Source organism: Prionailurus viverrinus, unplaced genomic scaffold (genome assembly GCF_022837055.1).
Source record: "Prionailurus viverrinus isolate Anna unplaced genomic scaffold, UM_Priviv_1.0 scaffold_62, whole genome shotgun sequence".
Classification (NCBI taxonomy): domain Eukaryota; kingdom Metazoa; phylum Chordata; class Mammalia; order Carnivora; family Felidae; genus Prionailurus; species Prionailurus viverrinus.
In genome coordinates, this window is record NW_025927624.1 from 904,004 (window position 1) to 916,904 (window position 12,901).

At 41.3% G+C, this 12,901-nt stretch overlaps 1 protein-coding gene across 1 annotated transcript in view; it reads right to left on the reverse strand.

The window, feature by feature from the left end:
* The window catches only part of LOC125159788 (ankyrin repeat domain-containing protein 26-like), a 708,468-nt gene that overhangs the window by 673,070 nt on the left and 22,497 nt on the right, over positions 1-12,901 (reverse strand). The gene's annotated exons all lie outside the window — the stretch shown is intronic.

The following is a 12,901-nucleotide window of genomic DNA, read 5'->3' on the forward strand; positions in this document are numbered from 1 at the left end:
GTGACCTCTTCTAGTGAATCATCAAATCTGGGTGTCACTGGGATGCCTCTAACACAACTGCACTTTGTGAAATTTTATTATTTGGGTTGATGTCTTACACGTGGTTACAGTCAGAAGGTTATGTCACAGAATACCTTTCCTGGAATCTCTTTTCTTGGTATTTGACTTGAAAATTCCTACATCCCTATATATCCATTTGAAGAAAGGTTTAAAAGGAATATATGAAATCATGATGTCAGAAAGTGTGAAACAAGCAACAATCTTATTTTACTCCGAAACGAGAGAGAGAGAGAGAGAGAGAGAGAGAGAGAGAGCAAATCCTGGTGATTGCCCCTATGTTCTACCATATAAAAGTTCTCTGAAAGATGAAAAATCAGTTAATTTTCTCCAACTCCCTAGGACTTAGTTCATTTTTCTGGCAGATAGGAATCAAAGAAGTAACAGGGATCATTCTACAACAACCAGAACTGTCAGACAGAATATGAAAACATACTACTGATTATAGTGTGCTTTTGTTTCTTTTCCTTATTTTCCCAGAACATTAAAAATATAGTTCACCTATTAAAGGCAGTTATTGCCAAAGTAATCAAAAGTCACAAATACGGCATCCAAAATGTCCGATGCGTTATCTTGATGTCTCCTTATGTGACCCTCCTTCCAATTCTCTTATTTTGCCCTAAAGGATACTACCGTATGAAGTACCCCCATTTTATATGGCATTAACGTATATACATTTATCGCTGACTACAAACGCTTATGTTCACCCATGGTACTTAGGACATAACTCTGCATCATCAGCTAGGTCAGGCCTTAATGTCTTGCCAACAGTGAGGATAACAGTAAGAGTGGGAACATTTGGGGATACGACTCTGACAAATTCTGGTACGAGAAGCTCACCTGATAGTGTTGCTGCATTTCCAATAGTCTGCTCTTCCCTTTAAAGAACTAGTGTATTTTACCACCTTCCAGTACAAACACCATACACACCGGCTTACCTTCCTTCATTTATTCCCTGTAGTCTCTGCCATTCACATGATTCCCTCTTTGGCTCTTCTCTTCTTTCCTGGGGTTCCTCGGGCCTTCCAGGGTCTTGAAAGGGAACTAGTCATTTAGCTCCTTTGGTGGCACTCTCAATTTAATCTGTTGCTGACACCACATACGATATGCAACTTACCTCCTTTTCACATCTCTTTCTCTTTCCTATGCACTTAACAGGCCGTTTTCTTGAGATATTAGAACATATCAGTATTCCTGTTTTAAATCAACCTTCTGTCAAATGACCTTTGAATAAAATACAGTTCTTACCTTCTACTTGTCCATGTAATATCCTTTGCCCTTTCTGATCCACAGCTCCAGAGACAGGAGGAACATATTTGTTGGGCTTCTCAGACATACTCTGTTAAAAGTAGCATCAGTAATGAGTTGCGTGAAGACTTCCTAAGCCTTTTCCAAGAAAATTTCTGAATTTATGATTTTAATAACAATCAGACTTACAAATAAGGAAAATGTATTGAACACCAAAACATTTAAATACAAAACCTCACATATGCTCTCTTGATTCAGCGTCCCTTTGAATCTTCATTTGGCTATTGACTCTCTAAACTGATCATGGAAGGCCAGAATAAAGACTTTCAAAGGCAGAAGCCTGGCTTGTATGCAGATTTCAAAAAGGAACTAACAAAACACCTTCCTTTGCATTCCTGACCAAAATAAAAGGACATTTGAAATAAGTTTTGAAACAAATTCTTTAAAATGTACTTGCTATAAATGAAAACTGCTTCTAACCAAATGGCAGACATTTGTTTCAGTGTCAATTCATACCTCACATGATCAGAAACTTTGGAGTGTATCATGTTGAGTATCAACAAAACACTGTTGTAGCTGCTGCTTCGTTCAGGGAAACAAAGGCTTGACCTTTTTCTTGACGAAAGAAGGGTTGGATCGAATGGCAAAGTAGTAAGAAAAAACTTTTCTGAAAATCACGGTGAACTAGTAGCAGAAACAATGTAGATATAGGTATGGAACTCTTCACAATGTGTAGTAAGCATTCAAACGGCAAGTATAAGAACATGTATGTCTTACTCACTCATTTCCCTATGCACACTCTCTTTTTTACACACAACAATAATAATGATTATGATGATGGAGTGAGCCTTCCTACTTCTTGGTGACTCCAAGACATTGGAGTAAAATGATGATCCGTGGTCCTCTCTGTCCAGAATGTCCCTCGCCACGGTCTACACGACTGGTCCTTCTCATCTTTCACTTGGCACCTTTTGCCACTCTCAGATCTTTTCCGACTACCAAAATTCCCACTCCCACTCTCATCCTCATCCTCACTACAAACGCCCCCCCCCCCAATTTTCTCTCAACTAACATTGTCCATTTCCTATCGATGAAGCCTTTATAGTGACTTATAACGGATTGCTGTTGACTTACTTTTCTGCTCCGACCACAACAACCTAAACCCTCCACTTGTACACTCAGTAGCTAACTGCTTCGTACGTACTCAGTATACAAGGACCAAGTAATTAAGGTCAAAACATTTACACTAATCTCACTGAGAAGATCTCAAAAGTACCAAATCACTCTACTGTTGACCCTTGAACAAAGCAAGGGTTACGGGCTCTGATGGCCATGCACTCGAAAATCCACAAATATCTTTTGAAACCTCAAAACCAAATCAAAAAAACAAAAATGCCTACTGAATTTCCTACTTTCGAAGCAATTACACTTAGAAATCAAAAAGTATATATGTATTGAAAACCAGAACATTAAAGCAGAAGCGCTTGTGTACGCTCTCTAGGTCTAATCTACCTTTTCGGCTTCATTTGGCCATTGACTCTGTACACTGAGCATGGGAGGTCAGGGTTAGGATAACGGAATGCTGAGCTTACCAACAATATACACAGTCGATTAATGCATGTTTCCCCTGTTATATGTATTACATACTGTATCCTTACACTATCAACTGAAGAAAAGGTTACTAAGAAAATCGTAAGGGAGGGGTGCTGGGTGGCACTGTCGGTTCAGGGTCAGGCTCTTGACTTTGGCTCAGGTCATGATCTTGACTTCCTGAGTTCAACGCTGTCAGTCTGGAGCCTGATGAAGATTCTCTCTCTGCCCCCGCTTCCCTACTCACGTGCTCTGTCCTCTCTCTCTCTCCCAAAATAAATAATTTAAAAAAAAAAACAACCAAGATTAAAAAGACAATCATAAGGAAGAGAAAATACAGGATGGTACTGTATTTATTGAAAAGAAATCTGTATGTATGTGGACTCCCACAGTCCAAACCCATCTTGTTCAAGGGTCCAACGTATACCTATATGATGTCTCCACTAAGAGTTTACTGGAACTTATTATAGCCCCACATGAGAAAATCAAAAGCCGATTCTAACTTTGCCATTCTTTTCTGGACACTAGGGCCATTTTATTGGCCTTCGAACATCTTCCCATTGAAAACAAGTATTCTTGGGGGGGCCTGGGTGACTTAGTCGATTAGGCACCCAACTTTGAAATTGAGAAAAAGAAAGTAAAAGGTGGAGGGGGGAGTTAAGATGGCAGGCGAGGGGATCAGAATTTCCCTTGTCCCTCAAACACAGCAGTATTGAGGTCACAACACTTGGAATGGCAGGAATACAGGCTGCAGAGGGACAGAAAAATCTCCACAGGTGCAGAGTGACAGCTTGGCGGGACAGAAGGGTGTGTATGCGAATTGGGAGAAATAAAATGGGCAGCACAGGCATGAGGTGGGGGAAGCCCTTTGGTGGAGAAACGAAAGGAAGGTAGAGAGAGAGGCTGTGGGAAGTGCATTTGGATATGAGAAAGCCTGTCCGGACCACAGACCAAGGAGAGGTCCAGAGAGCCAGTTTCTACTTTGCAAAACCGCCTTAGAGGCTGAAAAAACAGTATTTTCAAGGTGGCCAGACTTTCTCTAGACCAGAGCTACCACCTCCCATGCCTGGTTTGGAGGGAGCCGCCCCTAGGCTTGGTAGCAATCTCAGGGCTACACTGGGAGAGAACACCTTGAGTACGGTGGAAAGGGGAGGTATTGCCCTGCCCAAGGGAAAAAGACCGTGCAGGCACGAGCCAGAGGCCCTCTGTCCACTGGGCAGAGTGGCGCAACTCCACTACCAGGTCCGAGCAAAGCGGGATCCTACAGGGTTTTGAATCCCAGCTCAGTGCTCAGGTGGCACAGGGGACTGTGCAGCAAGGCAAGCCGGCTCCCCAGGCTATTCCGTGAGGATAGCCTAAACAGTGAGTTTTGAGACACCTCGTGTGGGCAGGAGAGATTGGGGTGTCGCCATTTCTCTCCCCATGACCAACATCGTGGGGCTTCAGGGAATGGACAGTGAGCCTCCATGGAGGCAGGCCCATTACACCAAACCCTGGCTCTCTGTGCCTCGTAACTGCTTCTCTATAGGAGTGAGACTGACACTCATGGGACCAGACAGCCCGTCGTCTAGACCAGCACAGCCACCAGTCCCAGGCACCAATAGACAACTCTCCTCCAGTTTTCTATCTTAGTTTGTTTGTTTTCATTTGAGTTATTATTCTTTTGTCTTTCCTTTTCTTTTTTAACGTTTATTTCTTTATTTGGAGAGAGAGAGAGAGTGAGTGATCAAGCAGAAGACAGGCAGAGAGAGGGAGAGAGAGAGAATCCGAGCAGGATCCATGCTCTCACTGCAGAACCTGATGGGGGTTTCGCACCCACCAACAGCGACAACATGACGTGAGCCAAATTCAAGAGTCGGACGCTTCACCTACTGAGACACCCAGGCGCCCATCTTTTCTTTCCTTTGCTTTCCCTTTCTTCTCTTTTCCCTTGTTTCTCTTTCTACTCTCCTCTTTCCTCGTCTCCCTTTGGAAACAGCCTAGTAGTCTCGAGTTGACGTGGGTCAAATCTAATTATATCTCTACATTTATCTGTATATCTTAATATATACCTGTATATCTATACATAGATATATATAGATAGATAGATAGATAGATAGAGATATATCTATATATTTTTCTCCCTTTGTTGCTCTGTTCTGGTTCTTTGTGGGTTTGATTGCGCATTTTCTCTATACTTTTCTAGATCTCCTTCTTCATTTTCCTCCCTCTCTTTCTGGATTAAGCCCTAGAGCTCCTTTGAGTCACTGCCTGGTCTTTTTTTCCACTCCAGTCATTTCTCTTTTTGTTTGGGGTAAGGATTGTTCACCACCCTCTTCTCCTTTTTTCCGGGATTAAGTCAACAAAGAAATCAAAACACACCTGGTGGAAGGCCCAAACCGCCTCTCCAAGGAGCGAGAAAAGCAGCCAATGATGCACCTAAAGAGTGCACACAACACACTCCAAAAACATTTGTTCAACCTCCAGGCTATGGACAGGGTAGGACCCCTTTTTAATATAGTAGTACTCACAGGTGTGGGACACAGAACAAGCTATTAACACACATAAAGGGCAGGAATCTAGCCTAAACGACGAAATCGAAAAATTCTCCTCAAAAAAAAATCCAGGAAGAAACGACAGCCAGAGGAGTGCTCAAAAGAGACAGAAACAATATTTGTGAGCACATTTTTGGAATGACACTCCTAAGATGCATAGTTGCGCTTAAAACCACGCATAGAAGACAACAATCTATTGCTTCAGAGATCAAGGACCTAAGGAATCGTCACGAAAAACGCTGATATGAAATGTTGTAAACGAGTTACAAAATAAACTGGATGCACTGACAGCAAGGATGGGAGAAGCAGTAGACATAATCGGTGAAACAGAAGATACAATGGTGGACAAAGGTGAAGCAGAGAAAGGAAAGGAAGGATATGACTAGATCACGAGGCAGGTATAGAGACCTATGGGATTTGGTGAGATGAAATATTAGCCATATCCTACGAGTCCCAGAAGAAGACGAGTGAGAAAAAGGGGCAGAAGGTTGTTTTGAACAACTTATAGCTGAGAGCTTCCCTCATCTGGGTAAGCAAACGGGCATACAAGTCCTGGCGGCACAGAAGAATTCCTTTCCAAATCAACAAACCCAGGCCAACACCATGACATGCCATAGCGAAACTGGAAAACTACAAAGATAAGGAGAGGATTCTGAAAGCAGCTAGGGACAAACGGGTCTTATTCGACAAGGGAAGACACATAAGGGTAGCAGCAGATCTGTCCAAAGAACCTTGGCAGGGCAGAAGGGAGGGGTAGGAAACGGTCAATGTGCTGAATGGGAACATCTGCGGTGAAGAATCCCTTCCCCAGCAAGGCTGTCATTTAGAATAGAAAGAGAGAGAAAGGCTTTCCCAGACGCACAAACCCTAATGGAGTTCATGACCACTAAACCAGCCCTACAGGAGATCCTAAGGGGCGACTCTGTGAGTGGAACGCAGCAGAGACTACAAAGGACCAGAGGCCTCACCAAAAGCATGAAACCTTCTGATAACACAATGACACTAAATCCATATGTTTAACTAATCACTCTGAATGTGAATGGGCTCAAGGCTCCAATCAAAAGACACAGGGAATCAGAATGGGTAAAATACAAAACAAAACCAAAGAACAAGATCCATCTATATGTTGTCAACAAGAAACTGATTTTAGACCCCAGGACACCTCCAGATTCAAAGTGAAGGTATGGGCAACCACCTATCATGCTACTAGAAGTCAAAAGAAAGCTGGAGTCGCCACACTTCCACCAGAAAGACTAGATTTTAAACCAGAGACTGTAGGAACAGATTCAGAAGGGCATTGGGTCATAATTAAGGGGTCTATCCATCAAGAGGAGCTAACAATTGCAAATGTTTATGGCCCCAAAGTGAAACGCCCACACATATGAATCGAATAATCACAAACATGAATAAATGTATACATACAAATACCGTGATTGTAGACGACTTTAAGACTCCACTCATGGCCACAGGCGGATCGTCAAGGCAGAAAATCCGTAAGGAAACACAGATCTAATGTGTCATTGGACCAGATGTATTCCGATATACATAGATATATATTGGCCTTAATATATACATTTATATACAGGGATATCAACACCGATATATTGAGATCTTTTCATCCAACAGCAGTAGAATGCACATCTTCTTAAGTGCACATAGAACATTCTCCAATATAGATCACATCCTGGGTCACAAAACATCCCTCCACAAATATAAAAGTACTGAGATCCTACCATGCATATTTTCAGATCACAACGCTCGGACACTTGGAATCAACCTCAAGAACAAAAACTCGAAAGCCTCCAAATGCATGGAGGTTACAGAAGTTCCTACTCAAGAAAGAATGGGTCCACCAGGCGATTAAGGAATAAACTTAAAACCATATGGAAGCAAATGAAAATGAAAAAACGCAATCCAAACCCTTTAGAATGCAGCAAAGGCAGTCCTTAGAGTAAAATACATTGCAATCCAGGCCTATCTTCAGAAGCGAGGATGGTCCCAAATACAGAAACTAACTTCACTCCTAATCGAACTAGAAACACAGCAGCAAAGAAAGCCCAACATCAGCAGAAGTAGGGAAACAAAAAAGCGTAGAGCAGAAATAAATCCTCTAGAATCCAAAAACAAGGTTGCACACATCAATCAATCTAAGAGATGTGTTTTTTTTTAAATAAGCAAAATCGATAACCCCCTAGCCATACTTCTCAAAAAGAAGAAAGAGTGGCCCAAACAGATAAAATCACAAATGAAAGACAAGAGATCACAACCAACACCACAAAAATACAACAAGGATCCGAGGATACTATGAAAAAGTATATGCCAACAACCTGGACACCCTGGAAGACATGGACAAATTCCGAGACACCCACACACTACCAAAAGCCAAACGGGAAGAAATGGAAAACGTGAACAAACCCATAACCCGTGAAGACATTCAATCAGTTATTAAAAATCTCCCAACAAATATGAGTCCTGGGCAGGATGGCATCCCAGGGTAATTCTACCAGACATTTAAAGCAGATTTAATCCTTCTTCTTCTCAAGCTGTTCCAAAAAAAATAGAAGCAGAAGGAAAGCTTCTGGACTCCTTCTATGAAACCAGCATTATGTTGATTTCCAAAGCAGACAGAGACCCCACTAAAAAGCAGAATGACAGGCCAATGTTCCTGATGAACATAGATGCAAACCTTCTCAATAAGATACTAGCAAATGTATTGCAACGGTATATTAAGAGAATGATTTTCCAGGATCAAGTGCAATTCTTCCCTGGGCAGCAGGGCTGGTTCAATATTCACAAATCAATCAACATGACACGTCCCATGAAGAGAAGAAAGGATAAGAACCATATGATCCTGTCAATAGATGCAGGAAAAGCATTTGACAAAATACAGCACCGTTTCTTAATACAACCCTCAAGAAAATCGGATAGAAGGAATAGACCTTCAAACCCTAAAAGCCACATATGAACGGCCCACAGCTAATAGCCTCCTCCATGGAGAAACACTGAGAGCTTTTCCCCTGAGATCAGGAACATGAAGGGATTTCTACTCTCACCACTGTTGCTTAGCATAATGTTGGAAGTCCTAGACTCAGACATCACACGACAAAATGAAATAAAAGGCATCCAAGTTGACAAAAAGAGGTCAAACTTTCACAGTTTGCAGATGACACGATAATCTATGTGGACATCCTGAAAGCCTCCACCAAAAAACAGCTAGAATGGATACATGCATTCAGCAAAGCTGCAGGATTAAAATCAATGCACCCAGATCGGTTGCATGTCTATACACCAATCATGAAGCATTAGAAAGAGATATCAAGGAATCGATCCCATTTACCACTGCACCAAACCATAAAACACCTAGCATTAAACCTAACCAAAGAGGTAAAAGATCTGTATGCTGAAAACTATAGACAACTTATGAAAGAAACTGAAGAACACACAAAGAACCCGGAAAATATCCCATGCTCATGGGTCGCAAGAACAAACATTGTTAAAATGTCAATACTACCCAAAGCAATCTGTACACTCAATGCAATCCCAATCAAAATAACAGCAGCATTCTTCACAGAACTAGAACAAACAATCCTAAACTTTGGAGAGAACCACAAAAGACCCAGACCAGAACAACGAAAGTAAGGTTGAAAAAGAAAACCAGAGTGGGGGAGGCATCACAATCCCGGACTTTAGCCTGTACTACAAAGCTGGACTCCTCAAATGCACGGTATTAGCTCCAAACAAGCACAGAGGCCAATGGAATAGAATAGAGAACCCAGAAATGGGCCCACCGATGTGTGGCCAACTAAGCTCCAACAAAGCAGGAAAGAGTAGCTAATGCAAAAATGACAGTCTCTTTAGCTAATGGTGCTGGGAGAACTGGACACCAACATGCACAAGAGTGAACCTGGACCACTTTCTTACACCTTACACAAACATAAACTCCAATGCATGAAAAAGCTTACTGTGAGACAGGAAACCATCAAAATCCTAGAGGAGAAAGCAGGCAACCACCTCTCTGACCTCGGCTGCAGCGATTACTTACTTGACATGTCTCCAAAGGCAAGGGAAAATAAAAGCAAAAGTGAACTTTTGGGACCTCATCAAGATACAAAGCTGCCACACAGCAAAGACAACAATCAACAACTTTAAAGGCAACCAACGGAATGGGAGAAGATATGTATTTGCAAATGGCATATCACATAAAGGGTTAGGATAAAAAAGTCTATAAAGAACTTGCCAAACTCAACACCCGAAAACCAAGTAAGCGAAGAAAGGGACAGAGGACGTGAATAGACACTTTTCCAAAGGAGACACCCAGATGGCCAACGGACACATGCAAAGATGCTCAACATCACGCATCATCCAGAAAATACAAATCAAACCCCACTGGGATAACACCTCAATCAGTCAGAGTGTGGTGGTGAAATTCACACCTCTGGAAATAACAGATGTTGGTGAGGATGTGGCAAAATGGGAACCCTCTTGCACTGTTGGTGGCAATGCAAACGGGTGCAGCCACTCTGGAAAGCAGTGTGGAGGTTCCTGAAAAAATTAAAAATAGAATTACAGCACTAGTAGGCATTTATCCAAAGGATACAGGAGTGCTGATTTGTAGGGGTTGTACCCCAGAGTTGATAGCAGTTCTATCAACAATCGCCAAATTATGGAAAGAGCCCAAATGTCCATCAACCGATGAATGGCTAAAGAAGAGGTGGTGGTCTATCTACAACGGAATAATACGACCTGGCCATGAAAAAGAATGGAATCTTGCCATTTGCAACACTGTGGAAGCAACTGGAAGGTATGATGCTAAATGAAATAAGTCGGTCAAGAGAAAGATATCATATGTTTTCACTCAGATGTGGAATTTGAAAACTTCACACAAGACCATAGGGGAAGGGAAAGAAAAAAAATAGTTACAAATACCTAGAGGGAGGCAAACCATATGATGGTCTTAAAAGACAGAGAACAAGCTGAGGGTTGATGGGGGTGGGGAGTAAAGGGGATGGAAAAAAGGGATGGTGGGCATTGAGGAAGGCACATGTTGGAATAAGCCCTGGGGTTATCCGGAAGTGATGAATTCCATGAATCTACTCCCTAAGCCAAGACTACAATGTACATAATATATTCCCTAACTGGACACTAAATTGTCAAATGATAAAAATAAAGAACAAATAAAGAATAATAATGAAAACAGGGGAGGGGCGCCTGGGTGGCTCAGTCAGTTAAGTCTCCGATTTTTGCTCACGTCATGAGCTCTTGGTTCATGACTTCGAGCCCCGCATCAGGCTCTCTTCTGTCAGCACAGAGCCTGATTTGGACCCTCTGTACCCCTCTGCCTACCCCTCCCCTTCTCCCTCACTTTCTCTCAAAAATACACAAACACTAAAAATATTCTTAAGGAGTAAAAATAATACAATCACAAAAGCAGGGGAAAAAAACATGAGATTCAAGATTTCAACTCCATATTTTAACAGTAGTTTTAAGGATGTAAAATATGCTTTTACTAATATACACAAATAGTCATTTCTGTAATGAATAGAAGTAAAAGTCATAAAAAGTTTTAACTGTGAAACACTAATTCAGGATTTTATAAGAATACTGCTTTTTAAAAATTAATCTTGGGACGCCTGGGTGGCTCAGTCAGTTGAACATCCAACTCTTAGTTTCAGCTCGAGTCATGATCCCAAGGCCATGGGATCAAGCCCTGCGTCAGGTCCACACGAATCATGGAGTCAGCTTGCGATTCATATGCTCCCTCACTCTCTCTCAAAAATCAACATTAAAAAAAATAGTAAAACGAATAAAAAAGTTAATCTTAAGGGACAAGATTTAAAGTATAGAAGAGAAATACAGGATTACAGAATTTTGAGCCATTTTCCAGTACTACCACGATGTCTAAGAAAAATATAAAAACCGATTTTAAACTTCATGTAGTTTTATTATTCCACTGGGAACAGCATATGAAGAGCTCTAATTTCCTATCTACACCATATAGGAAGGTTATTAAGGACCCCAGAAGGAATCTAGTATTAAGCAACTAATATATTTATGATCATCCAATTTGAAGATTTTAAAGTCTTCAAATACATGTTTGATTATCAAGGAAGACTGAACATTCCCAGGAGGAAAGAAGAAAGGGACCAAAAAAAAAAAATCAACTCAGCAGTCTTTCTCAGTTTTAGACATGAAAGAATTTACGTGCTAAATCGAACAACTATGAATACTAAAGTTTCCCCTGAATAATATAAAATGTATCTTGGGGTGCCTGGGGGACTCAGTCGGCTAAGCATCCGACTTCAGCTCAGGTCACGATCTCATGGTTCCTGAGCTTGATCCCCGCGTGTCAGGCTCTGTGCTGACAGCTCAGAGCCTGAAGCCTGCGTCAGATTCTGTGTCTCCCTCTCTCTCTGCCATTCCCCCGCTCATGCTCCATCTCTCTCAAAAATAAATAAATATTGTTTTAAAAATGTATCTATTGTCAGAAATCTTCGAAAAAGTAAAAATCACCTCCTACAACGAATTTTGTATACCCTCTTGGCAACCTTTCATACCTTATGATTCTGTTATGACAAAGAGTTCATATTAGACAAAAATGTATACGTGTTGAGTTCATTCATCTGGAATGTGTGTATGTGTCTATTCTATGCAGATACTATTAAAAAAAGAGTGGCACCTGGGTGGCTCAGCTGGTTAAGCGTCCAACTTGATTTTGGCTCAGGTTATTCAAGCTCTGTGTTGGGTTTGACACTGGCAGCACAGAGCCTGCTTAGGATTCTCTCTCTCTCTCTCTCTCTCTCTCTCTCTCTCTCTGCCTCTGTCTTACTCTCTCTCTCTCAAAATACATAAACAATTGAAAACTTAAAATTAAAGAAAGATAAATCAGAATGCAGAAAACATATTTTATATATTTTTTCTTTCAGAATGTGGCAGCTTAAGTGGCACCTGGGTAGCTCAGGCAGTTAAGCATCTTGATTTGGGCTCAGGTCGTCATCTTGCAAACCGGTTTGTGAGTCTGAGCTGTGCGTCGAGCTCTGTGCTGACAATGAAGAGCCTGTTTGGGATTCTCTCTGTCTCTCCCCTCTCTCCCTGTCCCCAACCTGCTTGCTCTCTCTCTCAAAATAAATAAATAAGCTAAAAAACAAAAAACAAATTCAGTGTTGCAGCTTCAAATTTAGTTTTTCATTTCACGGATAAAGAACCTTATTTACATCACCAGAAATTTTATTTAATGAAAAGAATAAATGTTTATTTCCTCTCTTTCTACTCCAAAAGACCTAAAATATACCAAGATTCTACCACACAGGTTACCTTAGAAACCCCAAGAAAGACAATAACCAAACAGTGAAAATTCGCAATCAACCTGGTATGGACTAAAACAGATTTCACTTTGCATTCCTTAGAAACACACGTTTTGCTAAACTAAATCTAGGATATCACCTTTATTAAACTGAAAGGCAAGGGCAAAAATT